The 24,386-nt window shown below is 42.5% G+C and overlaps 1 pseudogene; it reads left to right on the top strand.

Moving 5' to 3' along the window:
* The window catches only part of LOC101441533 (cytochrome P450 4F2-like), a 43,341-nt pseudogene extending 19,677 nt beyond the window's left edge, over window positions 1-23,664 (top strand).
* The last annotated feature ends 722 nt before the right edge of the window (window positions 23,665-24,386 follow it).

Raw genomic sequence — 24,386 nt, 5'->3', positions numbered from 1 at the left:
TGGCTAACACAAATAATTCCTTGATAGTAATAATACTGAATGTCAACGGATTAAACTCACCTATCAAAAGATTCAGACTGGGACATTGGATAAGGAAATATGACCCATCCACATGCTGTCTACAAGAGACACATGTTTGACCCAGAGACGCATGGAGATTGAAAGTGAATGGCTGGAAAACAATCATACAAGCTAACAATAACCAAAAAAAGGCAGGAGTAGCTATATTAATATCAGACAAAATAGACTTTAAATGTGAAACAATTGTGAGAGACAAAGAAGGATATTACATTTTAGTGAAAGGAAAAATCTGTCAAGAAGATCGAACAATCATAAATATCTATGCCCCTAAAAAGGGTGCCTGTAAATACATCAGGCAAACGCTGGAAAAACTAAGTGAAAGAATAGATACATCTACAATTATAGTGGGGGATTTTAATACACCACTATCAACTCTGGACAGAACATCTCAAAAGAGAATCACCAAAGAAACAAAACATCTGAATAGTATATTAGAGGAGCTGGATCTAATAGACATATATAGATCGCTACACCCAAACACAGCAGGATATACATTTTTCTGAAGTGCACATGGATCATTATCCAAGATAGATCATATGCTAGGCCACAAAGAAAGGCTGAACGAATTCAGAAAGATTGAAATCATACAAAACATTATCTCTGACCACAGTGGAGTCAAGCTGGAGATTTGCAAGGGACAGAAGCCCAGATTTCATACCACGATTTGGAAATTAAACAGCACACTCTTAGAAAAACAGTGGGTCAAAGAGGAAATCTCAAAAGAAATCAATGACTACCTTGAAACAAATGATAATGATAACACAACATACCAAAATTTATGGGATGCAGCAAAAGCAGTACTGAGAGGGAAGTTTATAGCCATAAATTCACATATCAAAAAAGAAGAAAGAGCAAAAATTGAAGAACTAACTGCACATTTGAAGGAATTAGAAAAACAACAACAAAGTAACCCAACAGGAAGAAGAAGGAAGGAAATAACAAAGATAAGAGCAGAACTAAATGAAATAGAAAATAAGAAAGCACTTGAACAGATAAACAAGACCAAGAGCTGGTTTTTTGAGAAGATTAACAAAATTGACAAACCTTTAGCAACACTAACAAAGAAAAAAAGAGAGAAGATGCAAATACACAAAATAAGAAATGAGAAAGGCGATATCACCACTGACCCCACAGAAATAAAGGCTATCATAAGAGGATATTTTGAAAAACTATATTCCAACAAAAATGACAATCTAGAGGAAATGGACAAATTCCTAGAAACACATAAGCAGCCCATATTGATGAAAGAAGAAATTGATGATCTTAACAAACCAATCACAAGCAGAGAGATAGAATCAGTTATCAAAAATCTCCCAACTAAGAAGAGCCCAGGGCCAGATGGCTTCACAGGTGAATTCTACAAAACATTCCGGAAAGAACTCACACCAATCCTGCTGAAACTATTCCAAAACATCGAAACAGAAAGAACATTACCCAACTCCTTCTATGATGCCAACATTACCCTAGTACCAAAGCCAAACAAAGACATCACAAGAAAGGAAAATTACAGACCAATTTCTCTAATGAACCTAGACGCAAAAATACTTAACAAAATACTTGCTAATCGTATTCAAGAACACATTAAACGAATTATACACCACGACCAAGTGGGATTCATCCCAGGTATGCAAGGATGGTTCAACATAAGAAAATCAATCAACGTAATACACCATATAAACAGATTGAAGGAAAAAAATCACATGATTATATCTATTGATGCAGAAAAAGCATTTGACAAAATACAGCAAACTTTCTTGATAAAAACACTCCAAAAGATTGGAATACAAGGGAATTTTTTGAACATGATAACGAGTATATATGAAAAACCTAAAGCCAATATTGTTTACAATGGAGAAATCCTAGACTCCTTCCCTCTAAACTCAGGAACAAGACAAGGATGCCCACTGTCTCCGCTCCTATTTAACATTGTCTTAGAAGTACTTGCACGAGCACTGAGGCAAGAACCAGAAATAAAAGGCATTCAAATTGGAAAGGAAGAAGTCAAAATTTCATTATTTGCAGATGACATGATCCTATACATAGAAAACCCTGAGAGATCTACAACGAAGATTCTAGAACTCATAAATGAGTTTAGTAAAGTCGCAGGGTATAAGATCAATGCGCAAAAATCAGTAGCATTTCTGTACACCAATAATGAGCAAGATCAGGAGGAAATCAAGAAACAAATACCATTCACAATAGTAAATAAAAAAATCAAATACTTAGGAATAAATTTAACTAAAGAGGTAAAGAACTTATACAACGAGAACTATACAAGATTGTTCAAGGAAATCAAAGAAGACCTAAATAAATGGAAGACTATTCCTTGTTCATGGATAGGAAGACTGAACATTATTAAGATGTCTATCCTACCAAAACTGATATACACATTCAATGCAATCCCAATAAAAATCAACGCAGCCTTCTTTAAGGAACTAGAAAAACTAACTATGAAATTTATTTGGAAAGGAAAGAGACCCCGAATAGCCAAAGACATACTGAAAAAGAAAAACGAAATTGGAGGAATCACACTACCTGACTTCAAAACATACTATAAAGCTACGGTGGTGAAAACAGCATGGTATTGGCATAAGGAGAGACACATAGACCAATGGAATCGAATTGAAAGCTCTGATATAGAACCTCACATATACAGGCACATAATATTCGATAAAGCCACCAAACCCTCTCAATTGGGAGAGAGTGGCCTATTCAACAAATGGTGTCTGGAGAACTGGATAGCCATATGTAGAAGAATGAAAGAGGATTACCATCTCACACCTTATACAAAGATCAACTCAAGATGGATCAAAGACCTAAATATAAGAGCCAAGACCATAAAAACCTTAGAAAGCAGTGTAGGGAAACATCTACAGGACCTTGTAATAGGAAATGGATTTATGAATATCTCACCAAAAGCACGAGCAGCAAAAGAACTAATAGATAAATGGGACTTCCTCAAAATTAAAGCCTTCTGCGCCTCAAAAGAGTTTGTCAAGAAAGTAAAAAGGGAGCCCACACAGTGGGAGAAAATATTTGGCAATCATATATCTGATAAGAAACTTATAACTTGCATATATAAAGAACTCCTATATCTTGAAAATAAAAAGATAAACAACCCATTTAAAAAATGGGAAAAAGACTTAAACAGACACTTCTCCGAAGAAGAAATACAAATGGCAAGAAAGCACATGAAAAAATGTTCCAAATCTCTAGCTATCAGGGAAATGCAAATCAAAACTACAATGAGATACCATCTTACACCCATAAGATTGGCAGCTATGAAAAAAACAGAAGAATACAAGTGCTGGAGAGGATGTGAAGAAAGGGGAACACTCATCCACTGCTGGTGGGAATGCAGAAGGATCCAACCATTCTGGAGGACAGTATGGCGGTTCTCAAAAAACTAGCCATAGATTTGCCATATGACCCAGCAATACCACTGCTGGGTATATACCCAGCAGAACTGAAAACAAGGACACAAACTAATATATGTACACCAATGTTCATAGCAGCATTGTTCACTATTGCCAAAAGTTGGAATCAACCCAAATGCCCATCAACAGATGAGTGGATCAATAAAATGTGGTATATACACACAATGGAATACTACTCGGCTGTAAGAACAAACACACTACAAACACATGTGATAACATGGATGAATCTTGAGAACCTTATGTTGAGTGAAGCAACCCAGACATTGAAGGACAAATACTACATGACCTCAATGATATGAAATAAACAAGCTGCCCTAGATAGCAAGAGACTGAACGATAGGCTTACAGGAAATCGGAGGGCGGAGGAAGGATATGAGCTGATGTCTGCAGGGGTGGAATTTAAGACGAGATGGTAGTAAGTATGAACACAAAGAAGAGATAAAACGGGGGCAAGGGGTTGCCTTTGGTTGGGGCTTTACGGGTTTGAGGGTGGCTGGGGAGGGACGGATGGGTAACGTTGCCCAAAAGTGGGGGGAGGGAGGGGTAGCATACGAACACAGGAGAGGGTCAGGAGGTGGTGGAGAGTAAAATGCCGAGAAAATCATATCAAAATATAATAAAGAGGTTTACCTGTTTAGAATGCTCGGAGGGGAGGGTCTGATGCAGGACGGGCTCCTGGGGAATGTCTAAATGCTCATACTGCCAGAGTGGGTGACACCATGGCGTGGAATCCCAAGTAGTGAGAGTGGGGGTGGACCCACATCCTGGGGAGGACTAATGCCATCAAATAGAGGGAACTGTATCCCTCGAGAGAAAGGGTGGCTCCCAGGGCATTGGGGCAGTTGAGCAAGTTAGGCCCTGAACACTATTCCATCTATCTCTGGAAGTGGCTCCTCAGGAAACGGAGGTTGGCTGTCACTGTGGGCACCAAGGTGGAAGGGAAAATGGACGTTAAATGTGTGGAACCAAAGTAAATGGGGGGCAAGAGAGGAGTTTCTTGAGAGTACACAAGGATGGATATAAAACATGTAATATTACAACATAACATAAAGAAGATGACAGACTGATAATGTAAACCATAATGTAAAACATAGGATAACTAAAAATGTAAAGAACTGTGTATTCTAAAGTATGCACCATAATGTAAGCACAGATGTTACCTTGTTAGAAAGCTAATATCTCAGACTCTGTACATCACCTTAAGTAAATATGATATGAATAGGGCGTAAGAGTATCACTGTGGAAGGGAAAAGGTTTTCTGGTGGATGTGTGGGAGTGCTGTATATTATATATATGCATTGCTGTGGTCTAGGACTCCTGTGGAGAAATGCTGAATAATTAGGGGGGAAAAAAAAAAAAAAAAAAAAAGGATAGGATGTGGAATTTTTTCAAATCAACATCCTTTATCTAAGTTCTTTATCTAACTTTATCCAAGTTCTTTATCTATCCTTTAAACCCATCGCTATATGCCATTCCCTAGTAAGGGACCATGACATTATATTGGGCTTCAAATTTCGGGGAGTTCTGGATCACAGAGTGTTTCAACAATGGCAATGGAGGGATACTGGTATGGGATACCAATGACAGGTGATATATGGCTGACAGGGAGCTGTACAGAACATATGTCCAGGGTGCATGGTAATGATTGGATATACTCATAGTGGCAACAATTAAAAACCACAGCAGGGGGGGTACTGGGTTCCTGGCCAGTGGTGCTCTGTCGTGGTCCCTAGGGGAGCAGCGACAGTCTCCCAGGTACAGCGGCAGGGACCGGGAGGGAGTGAGGGTTCAACAGTGAGCCCCTGATGCTAATAACTATGCTTGTGAGCTGATAAACCTAAAATAAGAACAAGGCCTAGAGCAACATTGTGCCTGGGAATTTCCTCCTGTCAGCCTTCATGTTACTCAAATGTGGCCAGTCTCGAAGCCAAACTCAGCATGTAAATGCAATGCCTTCCCCCCAGCGCGGGACATGACACCCGGGGATGAGCCTCCCTGGCAACGAGGGACCACTATCAACTACCAACTGATGATGCAACTGGAAAAGGACCTTATACGGAAGGTTCAATGCGGACCAGCAGAATATCCATGTCTACATAAAATAACATGACTTTAAAATGCTGTTTGACCTAAAGTAAGGGGAAAATGGAAAGGAGAAATGAGTTTATATGGCTACGAGTTTCTAAAAAAGAGTCTGGAGGCTGGCAGAAGGATTACCCTCATGCACAACTGAGCAGAGTCAGAGAGACAGATAAAGCAGATACAACCCCCAGATATTGGTTCCTTTGAAGGCTAAAGAGACCCATGAGAGTTATGGTCATGGCCGATGGGGTTAACTACCAGGGCAGATGGCCCCCCTTTGGAAATGGTGTTTATGTGTGATGAATCTGGACTCAGATGGGATCTCCCTTCATAAGACTTTCATGCTACTGTGCTGGAGGTGCAGTTAATGTTGGGGTTTAAGATATATTTAGGGGATTTGAATCTCTGGACTGACAATGTGATAGCCAGGTCCTGAGCCTCAACAGACTCCAGCACCTACAATCTGATTTATTGGACTTACCACACTCAGCTAAGATGGAGTTGAAGAAGGACAATCACCACACCATGGAGCCTAGAGTGATTACAACTGAAAATGGGAGGATTGCATCCAGCATCCAGGTGGAATCTGAGCCTCCTCTTGACATAGAGGTGCAATGGACACAACCAACCCAATGTCCACATAGAAGAGGTGGCATTGGATTGGGAAAAGTGGACATGGTGGACGATGGGTATGGGGAAAGGCAGGAAGAGATGAGAGGTGGAGGCGTCTTTGGGACATGGAGCTGCCCTGGATGGTGCCTCAGAGGTAATCACCGGACATTGTAAATCCTCACAGGGCCCACTGGATGGAATGGAGGAGAGTATGGGCCATGATGTGGACCATTGTCTATGAGGTGCAGAGGTGCCCAAAGATGTACTTACCAAATCCAATGGATGTGTCATGATGATGGGAACGAGTGTTGTTGGGGGGGAGGGGGGGTGGGGGATGGGGTTGAATGGGACCTCACATATATATATATATTTAATGTAATATTATTACAAAGTCAATTAAAAAAAAAAGGCCAATGTGTTCAGGAGAGAGGGAAAGTGAAAAGAAAGAGCAATAATATAAAGAGTGAATATAAGACAGAAAACAGAACAAAGGTATTAGAAATAAAAAGTCAGAAATTAGGGGGGCAAATAAAGAGAGGTGTAATGCAGGAGAAACAATCAATGATGGAGGATAGAATGATGTAGAGGAAAGGGAATAGTGTTGGTGGCCAAAATCAATACACACAGAAAAGAGTACCTGGAGGATGAGGAAATACAGCAAATGTGAAGCTCTCCTTGCTGCACCTAATATAGAAAGAATAAAAAAGAAGAGAAAGAAAGAAGAGAAAGAAAGAAAGAAAGAAAGAAAGAAAGAAAGAAAGAAAGAAAGAAAGAAAGAAAGAAAGAAAGAAAGAAAGAAAGAAAGAAAGAAAGAAAGGGAAAGGAAAGAAAGAAAGAAAGGGAAAGGAAAGAAAGAGGGACCAAAGAGAGAGGGAAAGCAAGCAAGAAAAATAAAAAGAGAAAAAAGAAGGGAAAAAGGGCCTTGAGGAGATAAAGAGGAAAGAAAAACAAGAAGACAAACCAACAAAATACCAGACAAAGTTTCAAGCAAGGAATCCTCTTTGCAGTTAAATAAAATGCTTAGGGATCTGATGTTCCCCCTTTCTCCCTTCCTCACTTCTCTCTCTCCCAGTGTAGCAGGAAAACTGCCTGAGAGGTCTGGTAGGAGATTCAAGTGGGTACTTGTTGAACCAGCTCTGAACAGAAAACAGTAACTCTTAATTTCCAGAGAGAGAGCACCCACACCACACCAGGACCTCCAAGTATGCTATTGAAATCTTGGAAAGCACCTCCTACAGTCCCTCTCCTTTAGGTGTGCTATGAGAGGGTTAGTTGATTTTCTGACTCCATCTTCTCCCAGGCCAAGTTTCCTATCCCAGGGTATTTAGGTAAATTGGGCTTTCTCAGCAGATTCGCCACTCCTTTCTTCCCAGGCTCTCCCCAAGCCAGCTGGTATGCTCTTCCAAATAAAAAAAAAAAAGGACAGAAAAAGAAACTTTAAAAAAGGGGGCGGGGGGAACACCAGAAATCAAACCCTTATTAGCCAGGCCCCCCTGCTGCACACACACCCCCATATCCCTCCTACCCAGGGAATCATTCCAAAACTGGAGGGCTAGGGCAATCCTGGGCCTCCGGAAGTGCTGTACTCAGGAAAGGGTAGTCAAGGACACTGCAGACGCAGGGTACATAGGTCTGTGGAACGCAGGTTACAGGGGCTCAGGGGACACGGACCTGGAGGCCATGCATCCGGATACCATGGGGCCCAGGAATTCCGCTGCACAACTGACAGTTCTCAGGGAACACAGAGGCTGCCAGTCCCAGGGTGAAGGGTCCCGCCAGTCCACAGCTTCCAACCTCTGTACTTGTAACCTGCAGTTCTACTTTTAGCAAGCACCACCTCCATCACTGTCTCTCCAAATCAACGTCCATACACCCTCCACCCTGCAAGCCCCCAAGACAGCCCGCTCTAGCAAGACTTCAATGTCACTCAGCCACCTCTTTGCAGGAGAGACCGTATGATGCACTCACGCAGACGCCATCTTGCCCTGCCTCTCTGGTGTGTTCTTATACCTGGGATCATACATAGATGACCCAAGTCACCACTGTGGCTCAGCCGTGTTCAAGGACATTCGGGCAATGTTGACATCTTGGGTCTTGTCAGAGATGTTGATTGAGATAGTCTGATTCTCCTCCTGGTCGTGTCTGAATTATATTTATGTCTTATTTGAGGTCAATGCTGGAAGGTGCCTAGGATCCAGGTTCCCTCTGGTTAATGTCTGTGACCTCATTTGAATCTTGTGTGAGGCAGGTATAATATCCATTTTAAGACACGGACATATTCATATTAGGTCTAGGGCAAAACTGTGGGGCAGGCTGAGGTCATGTCAGATTGTCTCCAGCCCATGTCAGAGTATGTTGTATTATGTTATGGGTATTTTAGTGTGTCCCATGCATGTTGTGCCCATGTCAGAGGTCCATATCTGGAAGTGTCAGGCAATGTGGGGGTGTCCTAGGAATACACGATCCATTTTGTAGAGTGTTGGGCTGCACTCAGGTGTTTCAGAATACCTGAGGCATCCAATGTTGTACACTGGAGCAGACATGTCGTAGTGTGATGTGGCATGTTGATCCATGTCAGTGTGTGTCTATAGCATGCTGAAGCTTGTCTCTGGGTTCTGCTTTTCCTGTGCTCTGCCGCTGCTGCCTGATCTGGTTTCCCCTCAGCTCCCACTGCTCCCTGCTTCCTCTGTATGTGGCATCATTCCGGCAAAGCTGGGCTTAATGGAGTTAAGGGCAGGCCCCCCTCCTGGGTGCCTCACCTATGCTATCCATGGCTCCTGATTGCCCATCTCTCATGTCAGCCACCATTGCATCCAAAGACGTGATCTTCTACCAATTCCTGAGGCCCTGGCTAGGTAAGTATTTGCAGGCAAAGGGGGTTGAGACAGTCATGGGGCCTGGGGAAGGGGTGTCCTCACCGACTTCCCATGACTTCCTCTACTAGGGGATGGGCTCCTGCTGAGTAATGGTGACAAGTGGAGCCACCATCGCCAGTTGCTGACCCCTGCCTTCCACTTCAACATCCTGAAGCCCTATATAAAGATTTTCAATGAAAGCACAAACATCATGCACGTGAGTCCCTTGAACTGAGGGTCCCAGATGGTGCTAGTCTTGAGTGAAAGGTGCTTTATGTACCTCTGGTCTGAAGACTTGAATCTGTTGGCTGAGTTTGCGGCTATGGTTCTTTCTCTCTCTGCCTCAGTTTTCTTATCTGCACAATTAGGATAATGATCTCCATCCTGAAGGGGGATGAAGATGACTTAATAGAAACACATCCTTGGCACATAGTAGGTCATCAGAAGGTGTTAGTTTCTGGTCTCCCTCCAAGAATCCTTTGAATCCTAAGACAGTATTGGTGATAATGATGAATAGCACAGAGCAGCTGTTGCTGAGTAACTGCTTCAAAACTCATTGGTTTAAAACAATGAGTTTATTATTGCTAGAAGTCTATGAGTGAGTTGGCTGATTTTCCTGGACATGGATGGGCTCTTTCATGCATCTGTGATCAACTATAGGTCAGTATGCTGATCTGAATGTCTAAGCTTGCCTCCCTCACGTGGCTGGGTCTTGCCTCACTGAGGATGACCTAGAGTGGTATCTTCTGGGATGACTGAACCTTTCACCTTGTGATAACTCACCCTTCATCAGGCCACCCAGGCTTGCACAAATACTGATTTAGTTTTCCAAGACAGTGAGAGAAAATTGCAATGTCTCTGGAAGCCTAGGTTTAGAATTATCATGTCTTCATTTTCAATGATTTCTATTAAACAAAGCAAGTCACAAGACCTGCCAAGAAAGAAAGGATGGGGAAATAGATTCCACTCACTAGTGGAAGTTGTTGCCAAGTCACATTGCAAAGGCTGTTGCTATTGGGCAAGATGAAGCATTGGGAAAAAAAGATTTTGTGAACTGTCTATGATTTTTCCCTAATTAATATTCTGATAAGTTGCTTTGTATAACTATTTCAAAGATTCTTCCAGAAAAAACAAGACTCTTGGAAAGAGACAAAGGACTTACGTATTCATGGCAGAGCAAGGAGGGTGTCCTACGTATTGATTTTGAAATATCCCCAAGCCAGCCAAGTCTCATAGAGGTAACACAGATAGACCTAAATGGATGCCTGCACAAGCAGACCATTGCATTAACGTGCAGGAACACTAATTTTACGGAATTTGAAACTTTTACAGGAAACAGATGCATGCCTGGTTTTTGTCCAAGGGAAGTCACAACATCCCTCAAGGTTTCTCACTGCAAACTGAACCCTGAGAAATTTGCCAGGCAGAGAGTGTCAGGTGCTTGAATTCTTGGTATGTCCAGCAAGAATATAAAATTATTCTTAGGGCCCATGAAGGACTGCATCTCCCAACATAGGGGGTAGATTTGCAATCAGTCCATTACAAAGATGAGGATAATAATGAAGAAAACAAAAAATAATATTTATTAAGTACCTACTGTATGTCAGAAACTATGTCATTTTAAGATATATGTTATCTAATTTAATTTTCCCAACTCTATGAAGCAGAGATAATCATTTTTTACCCTAATATAAATGATGAAATTGAGGCTCAGAGAGGTTAGAGAGCTTGCCCAGAGTCATTTATCTGCCAAATGAGCTGCTTTATCTGCCATCGAAGAAAATCAAATTAAGTTTTACCGAAGAGTTGAGCTTGTACACAGAGGAAGATGTTGACTTGATCAAGGACCTTTAAGCACAGGAGGGAGAGCTGGGAAATTAGTCTGCATCTCCTGAATCTGTGTCATGGAATCTTCATATTCTAACAATGACAACTACCATTCTCATTTAAGCCTTGCTGTCCCTCTGAAAGTGGGTATCTGGGATGAAGGACCAGAAGGCTGGACTCTGACTAGAGTCCATCTTAGTTGGGAAGGGGCTCAGGACAGGTAGGGACCAACCCCAGTTCTTCCCCTATCTCTGGCCAGGCCAAGTGGCAACAACTGACTTCAGAGGGCAGTGCCCGTCTGGATATTTTCAAGAACATCAGCCTCATGACCCTGGACAGTCTTCAGAGATGTGTCTTCAGCTTTGAGAGCCACTGCCAGGAGTGAGTCTTGGTCCAGGTCCTTAGAGCTTTGTCCATTGAGGGAAGGGGACCCAACCATGGAAATGAGAATGACCTTCATGGAGAAGGTGGGTAAGAGCCAGGCACTGAAGGACAATTGTGTGGAGAAAGAAACAGGAGCTTCCAGGTAGGTAAAAATATTAAAGTCAAGGAGGCTAGAAGGATAGGAGGAGCAGAGCAAGAGGCACCTTGGAAATAGGGTTGGGGAGGTGGACAAGATAGATCTTAAGGGCTCTCAAAATCTAGGAAGGCATGAATAAACATTATCCTTAAGTTTCTAGGAAGCTATGAAAGGGGATGAGCAGTTGAGGGGTTTGGCCCAAGCAGAGCTTTGGAGATCCGTCTTTGTGTAGATCTGACTTTTGACTGCGGAGTTGACATTGGATTCAAGGATACCAGGAAGAGAGCCAGGTCCATGGACCTGACAGGAAGATGATGTCTGAAATGGATTGTGAGTTTGGGAGAGAAGGGACAAGATGGAATATTGGGCAGGAGGAGAGTAAAAGTCATGATGTCCAACCTCCTCCCTGGGAACACGGAGAATGGGAAGTAACTCACTGAGATGGGGATGCAAAGAGAAGGTTTGAAGAGCCACATTTCCTGGGTCATGCCTACCATTTATCTCTGGGACAATCTTTTTCTGGATGATGCTCAATTTTCTGGTTGGAGGTAGCTCCCAGCTGCTGGGTGGGAGGGTGCTTCTTAGTCTTCATGGGTGTTAAGATGTTCCCTCCCTCTATGCCCTCCTCCTCCAGAAAGCCCAATGCATGTATCAACGCCATCTTGGAGCTCTCTGCCCTCGTGATGAAACGAAGCCAAAAGAGCTCCCTGTACACGGACTTCTTGTACCACCTCACTTCTGATGGGCAGCGCTTCCATAGGGTTTGCCGCCTGGTGGATGACTTCAAAATTCTGTCATCCGTGAGCGTCGCCGCACTCTCCCTGATCAGGCTGATGGTGAATTCTTCATGGAAAAGAACAGAGCCAAAACTTTGGGAACTTGGATTCAACCCAAAGGGCACTGGAGAGCCATGTGAGGTGTTTGAGAAAGGTAGGGATTTACTACCTTAGATTTTGAGCAAATGTCTCTTGAGCAGGCACAATCTATAACTTCCAAGGCACATTGCCAACGAATCATCTCAAAACCCAGATTGCCAGGTTTTTTTTTTTTTCCTCAGAAAGCTTTCATTATGCAGACGCATGAAAATATTCATGGAGCACTGATTCCTCCCAGTTGGGTCAGAGGCAAGGACAATGGGGAAGTGGCTTGTGGTGGGGTCAGTGGGGATGGTGAGGCAGGGAGGTTCTAAGAGTGCAGAATGAGGTTCTAAGAGTGCAGAGTGGGCTTGGGTTTCTGGATGGATAATGCATCTTCAGACAATGTCTTGGTTAGGACGGGAGCCTCTCAGAGCTGGAGTGTTAATGGAGTCTTGAAATTTTTCCAGCATGAAGATGGGAAAGAACTATCAGATGAGGACATTCGAGTGGAGGCTGATACCTTCATGTTCGAAGGTGAGGGTCCAGCATGGGATCACGGTAGTAGGAGAGGTCTCTCCATCCCAGGGACTTGGACCACTCCATACTACACCACTTCCTCCATCCTGCTTAAGGGCTCCGTGTCAGAGAGCTGTCTGCTCTCTGGCGCTAAATCAACAAAGAGACTCAAGCCTACCCGTCTGTGCCACTCAGGCCATGACACCACAGCCTGTGCTCTCTCTTGGGTCCTGTACAACCTCGCAAAACACCCAGAATACCAGGAGCGCTGCTGGCAGGAGGTGCAAGAACTCCTGAAGGACCAGTGGTCGGAGGAGATTGAATGGTGAGTACAGGGGTTCTCCTTCAGCCCCCCTCTTTGGCTCTGTTCCCCAGGTGGAGACAGAAGAGCCTTTTGTTGATTCTTTCATTATTAACTAGTGGAAATAGGAGGAGAGCCCAGAGGCAATACCTGGTCCCCAGACTGGCTGCCAAGGGAAATGGTGCAGCTTTTAGGTGAGAAAGGTCTGGTTTGGAATCCTTGGTCCCCTATTAATTTGCTGGGTGACCTTAAATGGGTCATTTCTTGTCTCTGAGACTGAGTTTCTTACTCTAACATGGGACCAGTTTCCAGCCTCCATGGCAACTTGGAGAATCAGCAGCAATATATAAGGGCAGATGTTGGTTAGGACAAGGTCAGTAAAAGTGCCTCCACTCCGTCCTTGATTTTCTTCCCTGAAACCATGGTTTCCCAAAGATCTTCACTCTCCTGATCTTCTGCCATATAATTACTACCTCATTGTCCAGTCCAAGGATTCTTGGGAGACATCTGGAGGTAAGAGCTTTCCATCTCTGACTGAGTAACACCTCCACTATTCATTCATCCTGCATTCTGTTCATCCTCACCTCTGCGCCCAGCCTCATTCTGGTCCAGAAAGGATCAAGATTTGGGTGGTGCCTTCCAGACACTCCCAACCTGGTGGGAGAACAGTCCCAGACTAGGAGGTTCCAGCTCATATGTGCAGGTCTAGGACTGAGAGAAAGGAAGGAGAGCCTGAGGTGGTGAGGTGGTGGGGTGGTGGAGAAAAGATCTCAGCTAAGACCTTGAATAAGTATCAGTAGCCATTTAGGTGCAATGAGGGAACAACACGTTACGCCAAAGAACCAAAGCAAAGGAGAGAGGGAGAGGGAGAAGGAGAGGGGAACAGGGAGGGAATCAAGCCAACTGAGTAGATCAGCGGTGGCCACATCATGAAGTGTGTGGTGTGAGGTTGACAAGATAATGATGCTGAAGATGGCAGGAGAGCCTGGTTATGGGAAACTCTGGAAATGCTGTTAATGGCTTCAATTTTATTTATTCCTTTTTTATTAGATAAGTTGTGTGTTTACAGAAAAATGATGCAGAAAGCACAGAGTTCTCATATTACCCCATATTATTAACACCTTGCATTAGGGTGGTACATTTGTTACAATTATGAAGGAATAGCATTATCATTGTACTCTTACACACCATTAGGGTTCACTTTTTTTGTTGTACAGTACTTTGATTTTTTAAAAATATTTTTCTTATTGGGTATACATACATCCCAAAATTTGCCACTTAATGACTTTCAACTATGTAATTCACTGGTGTTACTTAAGTTCACAGTATTATGCTACCACCTTAACCATCTGTTACCAAAATGTTTCCATCATCCCAAACTGAAATTCTTTACCAATGAAGTGTTAGAACCCCCTCAGTCCTCATAACCTGTGTTCCAGTTTCTGACCTTGTGAATTTGTTTATTCTAATTATTTCATACCAGTGAGATCACACAATGGCTTCGAGTTTGCCCCAAGGGCAATGAGTAGTCACAGGAGATGTTTGAGCAGGGAAGGGGCAGGTAAAATAAGGGTCCACAGATATCTGCAGGGATAAAGTTGGGAGAAAACTGTAGTGGGTGAGCTGGGGGCCCAGGAAAGAGATTCTGAGGCCTGAGCCAGGCCAGGTGCTGAGACATGGAGAGGAGACTGGGGACATTTTGGAGGCCGTGCCTTCCACCCGAAGACTTTTTAAAAAGACTTAAAGCAAAATTATGCCCTTGGTAAGATAAACAAAAACCCTATAGTAAAAACTGGTTTATAATTTTTGAAAGAGCTTCTTTCTTAATCCACATTGGAGATGTGACTTGGCACCACTTATATAGAGATGACACTAATTCTTAGAAGCACTTTTACAGACACACAGACACACATCCATACACACTCCCTCCCTTTCTTTGTAGACCATATACACAGTTCTTCACATGAAGAATATGTATCTTTGAAATGTTCCTTTTCTGTCATAATATGAGCTTTGGAAATTTAATTTTGAATTTCTGAAACAACAGTTATCCCTTTTTCCTGAGGGGTAATCAGGCCATCAATTCATTATATTCCCTTCCTGGCCTTTCCCTTTATATCTGCATGTACATTTTGACACATTCTTTTTCACTCAAACATTTTTATTAGAGTGCATTCTTTTTTTCTTCTTTATTTTCTTTTACATGTGACTTTCAAAAAATATGAGGTCCCCATATACCCTCCAACCTCCTACCCCACTCTTCCATTCTTTCTACAAGTTGCCTGGCATTCCATAATTAACTCAGCCAATCTCTCTGTTGGGGACATTTCTGTATGACCATTTTAAATTTAAGTAGATATTTTCAAATTGCCTTCCAGAGTATCCATAATGATTTTTCCTCCAGTCTGCTGTCTAAGAAAGGACAAATGGCTCTTTCTTTCTTTCTTTCTTTCTCTGAAATAACTGTACAATATTCCATTTTGTGCTGTATTGTAGATTCCGATTTTGTTGGACACTTGAATTGTTTCCTGTGTTGCTTAAAATAAACTCAGGGCATTGAACATCTGAGTACACAGAACCTTCTTTCCATATGTGTCATTACAGGGCAAATTCCAAGAAGTGGAGTTGCTGAATCTAAGATCCTTTGAGTTTTGAAAATTCATAACTATTGCAAATGCATTCCTATCAGCAGTGTTTAATGATACCTTTACCAATAGAGGATATTATTGAACTTTATCTTTGCCTTTGCTATTTCTTGTTGCAGTGAACATTGGATACCTTTGGGTGGGGCTTTGTGGGTTTGAGGGGGGCTAAGGATGGAAGAATGGGTCAGATGGCCCAAGAAATTGGAGGGAGGGTGGGGGGAACATTTGAATATAGGAGATTGTCAAATATGTGGTTGAAACTATAATGTAGAGAAAACTCTTTAGAAAATATAATAAGGAAGGTTACCTGTTTAAGATGCTTAAGGAGGAGCATCTGACACAGGGCAAGCTTCTAGGGAGTGTGTGAGTGCTCATTTTGTCATAGTGGGTTATATCTTTGGGTTGAGAACATACAATGAGAGTATATAAATATATTATGTGAAATATGAATATGGGTAGAATTGATTATGTAAGATCATTTTGCCTTGAAACTGAATAAATGTAAGTTAATACAACACAATGTTAAGATCAGACAAAAAATTATACTAAATGAAGGAGATCAGATACAGAATACTTCATAGTGTATAATTCCATTTATATAAAATGTAAATATAAGGAAGTGGAAGTGGCTCAAGCAATTGGGCTCCCATCTACCACATAGGAGGTTTGGGGTACGATGCACAGGGTCTCCTGGTGAAGGCAAGTTGGCCTGCATGGCGGACTGGCCAATGTAGAGTGCTGGCCTGCACAGAGTGCTGGCCCACATGGAGAGCTGGCACAGCAAGATGATGCAACAGAAAGAGACACAGAGAAGAGAAAATAAGAGACACAGCAACTCAGGGAGCTGAGGTGGCACAAGAGAATGATTGCCTCTTTCCCACACTGGGAGGTCCCAGGATCGGCTCCCGGAGTCACACAATGAGAATGCAAGTAGACAGAGAAGAACACACAGCGAATGGACACAGAAAGCAGCAATGGGGGGAGAGGAGGAGGAGAAATAAATAAATCTTTCAAAAAAGTAAATAAAGATGAAAGATTAGTTTTTATGTCGATCTGAAGAAAGAATTCTAAGGGGTTTGGAGTCTTTCTTTTTGGAGTAGTGAAATTGCTCTAAAATTTTTAAGATGATGAATATACGACATTGTGATTATATTAAAAGCCAGTGATTATACACTTTATATAGAACAGCCAGGAACAGCAGCTATGTACAGTGGGAGAAGCAGAGAGAGAGAATTTTCTTGTTTGTGTGGTTTTTTGTTTATTATTATTATTATTGAAATAGTCAAAATGCTCTAATAATGATTTGAAATGATGAATGCATAACTATGTGATTATAGCAAATACCATTGATTGTACACCGTGAATGAATTGTATGCTTATCGATATGTATCAATAAAATTGATTTAAAAATACATTCAAAAGATCTCTAGGTAGAAATTTCTTACTCCATTAAGACATACAGAGTTTTTTAATAAATGGAGATGCATTCCACAGTCTAGGATAGTGTGTGCTAATACCATGACGTAATCAGTTTTCCAAAAGTCAATCACCCATTCAGCTCAATCCAAATGAAAATCTAGCTGCAGTCTTTGGGAACTTGCTAAACAATACATTTTTTCTGGAAGAGTGAAAGATCATGAAGAGCTAGGTCAATTTAAAACTAAAAAATCAAAAATGGAAAATCACTCCACCAGATATTATGACCTATTACAAAGCTGCAATAAAAAAAAAGAAACAGTGTTTTCCTCTGCAAAGACAGGAAAATGGAGCCATGAATAAGAATCAAAAGCTCAGAGACAGGCATATGAACAGATGAAAAATGAACATATTTTAAAGGAGGATAAAAAAATCCTTTTGTATGGATGGATCATTAGGTAAAAGGTATTCAAACAATTGATGATGTGGAAACAAATAGAACTAGGTTCTCATCTACTCTATGTGCAGGTGGATTCCAGGTGGACTAGTACCTATCCAGGAAAGGTAAAACTACAAGTTAAAAGGAAATAATGTGAGACATTTTTGTGTCCTAGAAGTAGGAAAGAATTCTTAAATCTTGAGAGTACAAACTGAAAGACAAAAAATGGGTAAATGTGCATAGAAATAAGGAAATACACATTTCAATTATTATGTTAATACATTTATGTTAATAATAAATATTAATAACACCCATTATTTCTGTTATTTCTTATAACCTACACCATAGACCAACTCTAAAGCCAGATGAAACATTCAGAGGAGATATTTGCAGAATTTCTTAAATACTCAAGGAATTCTCTAAAATCAACAAGAGAAATAACAGCAAACCTAGGAGAAAAATAGGCAAAGGATATGAACTAGGAATTCACAGGAGCTCAAATACAAGAAACTTTCAAGCATATGAAAAGATGTTCAAAGTCACTGGTTAAAAGAGAAATGAAATAACATATAACAATGCATTGTTATTTCTCAGCTATTCGAGGCAAGACTTAACAAGATGTGTAATACTAAGTGTTGGCAGAGATGTGCTAATAGAGGGTCCTTCATGCACTGATGGGGGCAGGAACTTCCACTGTGGAGGAATCAATTGACATATGTTCAAGAAAAAGTGATGTGTGTTTTATGACCAAGAGTGCATTCTCCAGGGTATACATTCAGAGAAATCTCAGACAGGTAGATAGAGAAGTTTAAAAGGATGTTCACTGCATTGGAAAGAAGCAGGCAGCCTGGGGCCATGACTGAGGTGGGGGGAGGAAGATACTATCCAATGCTGAAAGCTACCAGCCAAATGTACATAGCAACCTAGAAGATACTATCCAATGTTGGAAGTTATCAACCAACAGTACATAGCACATAGATAAATATCACAGTGTTAGTGATATTTAGGTGAAAAAGAGAAGGAATATCATATATCAAAGTAATATGTAAAGCAATAAACCATAAATGAAGTATGAGATAACATGCAGGAGTTCTATATTTCAATATCTCAGGAGGTGGCAGGCCTCCTTAACTTAGATGTGAAACCCAGAAGATATAAGAAAAAAGATGCATTTTTCAGGCATACAATCTCAGAGGCATAGTCATCAGTATCAAGAGCTGCAAAGTGCCTGAGAGTTACCTCCTGAGAGCCTCCATTTGCTCAAATGTGGCCACTCTCAAAGCCAAACTCAGCATATAAATGCATTACCTTCCCCCCAACATGGGACATGACTCCTGGGGATGGGTCTCCTTGGCGCTAAGGGATTACTACCAGTCACTAGCTGGTGATGCAACTAGAAAAAGACTTTGAATACAAGTGGGATAATGGTAAAGACAAATGAGTTTATATGGCTTAGAGTCTTCATAAAAGAGTTCGGAGGTCATTAGATGGATGATGGATGCAATTCTCCTGCTTGCAGTTGTAGGTACTCTTGGCTCCCTGGTGTGGTGACTGACCGCCTGCACCTCTCTGCACCTACCTGGCCAAGGTAAGTCCAATGTACCAAAGAGTAGGAGTTGCAAGTCTGTTAAGGCTCAGGGCCTTGCTGTCACACTGACAGTCCACAGATTCAGGTCCCCTGAGTATGCACCAACCCCAGTGCCAACCACAGGTCCGGTAAAAGTAACAGAAGGGGCATGTGTAGAAAGGTCACATCTGAGTCCAACTCCATCACACTCAGGAACACAAACTCCAAGGTAGGGCCAATTGAGATGGCCCTGAACTCCAGAGCCATCCACCATAACTGTAGAACCTGTGGGTCTCTGTAGCCTTCAGGAGAACCAGTACCTGGGCTTCTATGTACATTGGCAGTCTCTGGGATGCTGCTGAGGAGCACATAAGCATTACGCTTCTGATGACCTCCCTACTCTTTTTTGGAGACTCATAACCATATAACCTCATTTGACCTTTCCATTTCCCCCTTTATTCAAAGTCAAAAAGCAGTTTTTAACAACTGATATTACATGTAAGCTGAGATATACTGCTGGTCTTTGTTGACCTTTTTATTTAAGGTCTTTTTCTAATTACATCATCAACTGGTGCTTGGTAGTAATCCCTTGGCACCAGGGAGGCTCATCCCCATGAGTCATGTCCCATGCTGGTGGGAAGGTAATGCATCTACATGCTGAGTTTGGCTTAGAGTGTAGCCACATTTGAGCAACATGGAGGCTCTGAAGAGGTAACTCTTAAGCACTCTGCACCTCAAGGCCTAGTTCATATTTCAGATGCACAGGCTCATAATCATAGCCATTAGTATCAAGGGCTCCTTGTTGGAACATCCATCTTTATTGGTCTTTGCCATTGCAATTGGGGGATTGTTGCTGTACCATTAGGGAATGTGATAGAGCTCCCCTGACTAGGGACTCAGCATTCCCTCAATTGTCATTTTTAACTGAAACCACTATGAAAATATCCAAACACTTTTTTGTACCCTGTATACATTCCCTGGAGACCTTCCTCCCCACCATTTGTCCCCTATCAATAACACCCCACACCAGTGTTCTTCCCCTGCCATAGTTTAACCTCTCTGTTTCTTTATAGTTTAACCTCTGAAATTTCTTTAAAAATGAAGCCTGATATATTGCCAAGTTCCATTAATAGGAAAATGTAATCGAGTGATGGGTTTAAAAGTTAGATATAGAATACATACTAATTTAGAAAATTTAAATAAAGTAAAAATAAATTGGGGTATCAAAAAATGGAAAAATGGAAAAACTTTGTTTTTGACATTTTGCCTTTCTTCACTGCAATAGGTGTTGCCCTGTATACAGTGGCATGGCATTTTTTTCCATTTCTTCCTCAGTGTCTACATCCTTTATTTTTTTTCTTCTATTTATTGAGTTTGTCTTCACAAAAGTTTTAGATCACAGTAATTCACATATACAATATACATTACTCCCACATATCCAACATCAAACCCTTTGTCCTTTTCCCAGTAATGATCTTTTTACATGTTCATACTATATTTGCTGCAGCTGATGTACAGAAATTGAAACAATAGCTTTCAAACATTGTTCCATTTGGGTTTACATTATGGTTTATATTTATTTAGTTCATAATAGGGCAATTACACATATTTTTCCTTTTGTGTCTAGCTTGCTTCACTCAGCATAATGTTCTCCAGGTTCATCTATGTTTCATAATGTTTCACGACTTCTTTTCTTCCTCCCGCAGCATCATATACCATCTTGTGTATTCTCCACAATTTATTTATCCAATTAATGTATTTTTAATTAACCTTTAGATGCTTTTGTTGCTATGACAAATATTATCTTCTATTGGTATTTTGTTTTGAATCAATGAAATTTAAAACTTCAATTTGAATTTCACATTCCTTGTTATATTTAAATCAGGTGTTTTATGTTATTATTATTGGCATTTATTATTTTTTCTAACTGGTTGTTATTTCTGTATTGAAAACTGATGACAACTAGGGAGCAATCAGGAAAAAAATAATTCAATCTGCTTCTCATATCTTGTAACAAGGTAACATCTAGATGAAACAAAGACGCAAATTTGTAAAAAAAAAAATATGGTAATCAAACTAGGAGATTTTTTTTTTTAATAAAATAAAAAGAAGAAGTCTTAAAACCTCCAGAAGAAACCATGGCGAAATAACAGAGGCCCTATTTTGACACAAGTCTCAGGAAATATACCTGAAGAGACTGGTACAATTTTAGATGAAAGAGATAGAGTGTGTATATAGTATCCTACTACAGAATTTTTTAAAATTCAGGAAAGTAATGCTGGAAGAATACATAAAGAATTAGTACCTCGGACAATCTGTGGGGAGGGGAATTGGGTATTGCTGGGTCATAGGGGTGCTCTTTTAAAGTTTTCAAATGTTGACTCATTAGACTTTATCAGCTATTGAAATGTTAAAAAGCCACACAGAGAAGGGAGTAAAAAATTGAGCTCCTTTACTGAATTCTCAGTGTTTATGAAAGCTTTCCAGGGAGTTCTTTTGTGTTTACCAAAATTAAAGCCACTATCAGCCAACCATGCTTCATTTCCTCTTACCATTTTAAATTACTATCCTCTTCTTTTTCCCTTGTCTAATTGCATTAACTAGTAACTCTAAAACCATGTTAAATAAGAGTAAAACATTGGGAGTGCTTATTTTCTTATTCATCCTTTGCTTTTGTGTTCTTACCAACAAGCATATTTTATTCCTATGCAAATTTGTTAACTTTTTCGTGGAAGGTTTCTGGGTGTTAGTTTTGTTCAGAACGGTTTCGAAAATTAACTGGTTACATTTTCCCCAGTCCTTTTGTGATTTTGCTCTTCTCATGCTTAAAGATTTGATCTATCAGGGATTTTTGTTATAGAGAGTCAGAGCTAGAGAGAGGCAATGAAAGCGTCTCATGGGGCAAGATGGGGCTGGGGGAGTCTGTCTTGGCTCCCTGGTCAGTTGTGGGGGGATCTCAACAGGGACGACCTGGCCCATTTGCCCTTCCTGACCATGTGCATCAAGGAGAGTCTGCGGCTGCATCCCCCAGTCACCACCATCTTCCACTGCTGTACCCAGGACATGATGCTCCCGGACGGCCAGGTGATCCCCAAAGGTGTCCCCAGTGGCGCAAACAGAGGACCCTGGGCAGGGAGGTGGTTCCCGTGGGCATTGGGGGCCCTTGTCCGGACTGTCCCCTTCTGTCCCATAGGTGTTACATGCATCATCAGCATTTTTTTTATTTATTATTTTTTTTTAATTACATTAAAAAAAATATGAGGTCCCATTCAACCCCACCGCCCCCGCCCCCCACTCCCCCCACAGCAACACTCTCTCCCATCATCATGACACATCCATTGCACCTGGTAAGTTCATCTCTGAGCATCACTGCACCCCATAGTCAATGGTCCACATCATAGCCCAGACTCTGCATTTTTGGGATGCATCACAACCCAACAGTCTGGCCAAACCCTGAGGTGCTGTAACGTCCAGGGACCTGAGGGGATGGTGCAGGGTCCTGCCCCGGGGAAACCAGACCCACCTCCCCCACCCCACACACATCTGCCTCTCAAGAGCATCCTGTCCTGGGAGAATAACCTCAGCTGTTCTGCCTCTTCCACCGCAGGTCTATGACCCCTTCCGCTTCAACCCAGAAAACACCCAGAAGAGGTCACCTCTGGCTTTTATTCCCTTCTCGGCTGGGGCCAGGTGAGGCCAGTGGGTGTCTGAGGTGGGGAGGGGGTGGAGGGTGACCGGGATCTGGGACCGCTTCTGTGCCTGATTGTGGGGTAGAAGAGGTTCAGGGGACCAGAGTTCCAGCACCATTCTGTCCCTTCCCTGGGAGGATGGACAAGGACCTGGAGATGCTGGGTGAGGTTCAAGGAGGGGTCCCAGGTGTGCTCAGAGCCCGCTCCTGCACGTCTGCTGGTCTGGGTTGGGGGTTGGAGTCCGGGCCAAGCTCAGGATACATGGAAGCCCACATGGGGGTTCTAAGCAGTTAGGGCGCCCCTCTCTAGGGCTCAGGGTAATGAAGGAGAGGGTGTGGAGGCCGGGCCAGGTGCAGGAGCAGTGAGGGCCGAAACGGGATCCTCAGCCTCTGGCCCCACTCCCGCCCGCAGGAACTGCATCGGGCAGACGTTCGCCATGTCCGAGATGAAGGTGGCCCTGGCGCTCACACTGCTGCGCTTCTGCGTCCTGCCGGACAAGACAGAGCCCCAGAGGAAGCCAGAGCTGATCCTGCGCGCGGAGGGTGGACTTTGGCTGCGGGTGGAGCCGCTGAGAGCAGGTCCGAGTGGACCCACCGCCAGAGGGCCTTAGATCCATCCCTGACCCATCTACCTGGTAGAGTCCAGGGAATAAAAACTTTGCTTTCTCCTCTGTTCAGACCTCACTGTGATTCAACAGGGGGTGCTTGGAGTCAGTGGGGGGATCCAGAGGGTATTGGTGGCAGGCTGGAAGTGGGGCTACTGCTTCCAAGCCCAGGACATTGACAGCTTGCAGCTTGGCCAAAGGGACCCCCCACCATAAGGGTGAATTTTCCCAGAGTCCAATCACAGACATTGTCTTGTGGGCCATAGGGAGCCATAATAGGTGTTTGAGCAGGAAAGGGACCATGGTAAAGGAAGGATTTGAGGCAAGCTTTAGGCTCTGAGTACAGGGAGAGGAGATCCCATAGTGGTAGATACTTTTTTCTGGGCCACAAAGGTGCCTGGCCTGACCAGAACACAGGGCGAGAAGAGCTGCAGTCACATCCAGTCCGTGACTCACAGTTGCCTCCTTGCTGTTGCCAATGGCCCGTGAATTGGGCCATGCGTTGTGACTGCCCCCTCCTAGCCATCCCATCAGTGTTGTCCTTCTCCTGCCCTAGGGAGTGAACCCCCTTTTCTACATTGGTCCCCCTGAAGCTTTCCAGGCAGCTGCACATCAGATACCAGCCTAGCCCCATTGCGTGCCAGGTGCTCTCCTAAGTCCCCACCTTTCCCTGCCAGGTTCCTTCACTCCATCGCGGGCCACCCTTTCTCATCTTGGTGGGGGCCAGGGTCCTCTCGTTTGACCCCATAACAGTCATAGCCAAACCACGAGAAATAAAAATAAACCCCAAGAGCATGTGCGGTCAAGTCAGCTTGCTTGGCTTCAAATCTCAGCTCCTGTATTACTCAGACCGGTTAATCACTCTGTCTGTGCCCCAGTTTCCTCAATTGTAAAATGGGGCAAGCAACAACACCTGGGTTGTTCCAATGACTAAACGT

Source organism: Dasypus novemcinctus, unplaced genomic scaffold (assembly GCF_030445035.2).
Source record: "Dasypus novemcinctus isolate mDasNov1 unplaced genomic scaffold, mDasNov1.1.hap2 scaffold_124, whole genome shotgun sequence".
Taxonomy (NCBI): Eukaryota; Metazoa; Chordata; class Mammalia; order Cingulata; family Dasypodidae; genus Dasypus; species Dasypus novemcinctus.
The sequence above is the reverse complement of the archived record's forward strand: the minus strand, read 5'-3'. Positions and strand labels throughout refer to the sequence as shown.